Source organism: Limulus polyphemus, unplaced genomic scaffold (genome assembly GCF_000517525.1).
Source record: "Limulus polyphemus unplaced genomic scaffold, Limulus_polyphemus-2.1.2 Scaffold134, whole genome shotgun sequence".
Taxonomy (NCBI): domain Eukaryota; kingdom Metazoa; phylum Arthropoda; class Merostomata; order Xiphosura; family Limulidae; genus Limulus; species Limulus polyphemus.
The window spans coordinates 98,230-101,141 of NW_013665744.1; positions in this window are offsets into that span (position 1 = coordinate 98,230).

Genomic DNA, 2,912 nt, shown 5'->3' on the forward strand with positions numbered 1-2,912 from the left:
GTTTATCTATTATTGGCTGGTAATTCCTGTTTCACCCTTTACTTGAGCTTTTTAAAGGAACACTAAATTTTGTAAGAAAGCAAACTTCAAGGGATGATAATAACATTGTTTACACTAGAATTATGATTTTTTTTAATTACTACTAGTTATCAATAATACTAATAAAAGTAGATACTCTGTTTGAAACTGTTACCTCAGTGAATTTGGTTGACACCATTGTTTTGAGTTATGTAAACAAAAAGAACAAGAAATTTTAACTTTTTGCCATAATATGTACAGAAATTTTCAGAACTTGTGATTCAGTCTTTACATAGATATTGTTTTAAAAGGAAACACTGTATAGTATTGTAAAGTTCTGTTGTCATATTATGGAGATACTTAATTTCAAAGAAGAATCCAAGTCATCCTTACTTAGGCAGTGCTACTACCTGCCTGATTAAACAATCTAGAAAACCATGAAAGGATACTAAGCCTTATGGCAGTGCTTGTACCCTTAAGCATCTCCCCTCTATCTGTAAAAGGAACACCACATACTTGTGGAACAATGATACTGATAAAGTTTGGAAGGCATGTAGTCAGACCCAGGCTGATTTTATGTAGACAAGGCATGACCCATCCCGTGTGTACAGGAGACAAGGATTGCATAGGATGAAGCATGTGCTCTCTATAGGCAGTTTCTAAAGCATAAGATATAAGATGGAATTAAAAAATGTCTCACAAGGTCTCACAAGCACCTCATTCTGTTGCTTCTACAACCTTATGCTTGCAAAGAAACCAAGAAAATGGTGAGGACAATAATTTACAATGATGATAGTACCCATGAAGATAAAGACCAAGACAAGGCCCTCATTAATCAATTTGATCATGGTGACTACACCAGTCCCTATTCAAGCTAAAATTACATGTAAATATGGAAGCCATCTTTAGCTTGAACAAGATATAAGGAGCCATAAATATATCTAAAGGTGGAGCTTTAGGCCTGGCTGGTATAAGAATCTCCGTCTTTAAGAAGCCAAAATGTTGAAGTTACTGTCCGAGTATCAATGCAACTGGACAACAGGTAGCATCCCCAAAATATGGACTGATGTCTTTATCATATCCTTACCTAAAGTCATGAAGGATCACTCACCTTGAAGGCCATCAAATCATTATCCTACACAAAGCAAAATTGGGAAGACTGGAGAAAACTGTAGCTAGAAGCCTTGCCTGTCAGAGTGAATCATCATTAGGTGGTTATTGCAGTGAAAGGGAATTCCAGAACAACTCTGCTGAATTTTCACCTGATTCATGTAATATGCCTACTATAGAATCCAGCTGTCCATTCTTGCTAAACAAAATGCTCAGAATGGGCATCAATGTAACGTGTGTAAAATGGTGTAGCTGCACTAATTGCCAGAAAATGCATGGAAACTGGCAATCATTGACAATGATAAATAGAGCTTCACATTTATTTTTAGTATTATGATTTTACTCATTCTTACGTACATTTTATATATCAAAAAGAATAATATATCCAAAAAGTATTGGGTATTTTCAACCTGATGGGTACATTCTACAACTCTGGCTAAACATGAGGTCAGAGACCTCATTGTTCAAGTATTGTCATCCCTAATATTGAGCTTCTGACCAAGAGGAGGAGAAAAATAGTCAACAGTACTCACTGCCCCAGGGCAACCTTTAACCAAAAAATAGGTATGATTTTCATGGTTATAATGCCCACGAAGGTGGAAATACTGAGCATCTTTAGTGACATATCTTGGTTCTTGCCTTACATATGAACTTTGTCCCAGCACACGAAGAGAACAACTCATATCTCAAAGTAAGAGGAAGAAAAAAGCCTGTTCAAAATGTTGTCTTCTACTTTTTATGCTACTATATATTACAAAGGTTTATCATTAACTCTTGTTACTAACTTGTACTGTTTTAGTTCTCGTTTCTCCATTTAGGTATGAGAAGGTGATGTCAAACAAACTCGAGAGATATTCTTTTTTGTCTTCAGACAATGGCCAGTCTTCAGTTCCCTCATGTAATTTAGTTTGTTTTCTTGAAAACTTGTTCCAAGACCAACTTTGTTTTATCTTAACTCTTTGATGAAGGTTTAATGACTGAAATAAAAATGAAGATCAGGGATTAAATAGATATACCAGCTTTTATGATTATGACCCCATACAAGTTAAGCCTATATACTAAACTAACCACATTGGCGTTCTAGGGTTAAAACTTTAATGTGTTTTTGCTTTAAAAGCGAATTTTAAAATTTACGAGAGATATTTTGACCTTAAAGTAAAGATTAGGAAGCATTCTTAATAACTCAAGATTTGGCCCACAAACAAAGAAGTTGCATTATTAGATTTCGTAGTCAATGGCACTGATAATCTGGGGAACGAGAAAAATTAGAACAGTGTGAGCTTGAAAAGATGGCCATTTGACAGCTATATGTGGACTTCAATGTGGGATATTAGAGTTCTATGTATAACTTGACCAGGTGGATAGGGCGCTTGATTCACAATCTGAGGGTCGCGTGTTTGAATGCCCTTTCCACCAAACATGCTCACCCTTTCAGCCGTTGGGGCGTTACAATGTGACCGTCAATCCCACTATTAGTGGGTGGTAATGACTAGCTGCCTTCTCTCTGGTGTATCACTGCTAAATTAGGGACGGCTAGCACATATAGCCCTCTTGTAGCTTTGCACGAAATACAAAATTCCGGGTTAATCCATGATAGCCAACCTAGGATGTGCTCTAACTAAGTGGTTCCCAAACTGGGTACTTAAGATGGTCTCTAGGGGCTCTCAGCACATTTAGAAATATTCTCTTGAAAATTTCCACGGCACTGAAGAAAGCACCATTTTCAGCATGAATTATATTTATTGCCAGCTTTAAAAGTTACGGCATTATTAATGGTGTGAAAA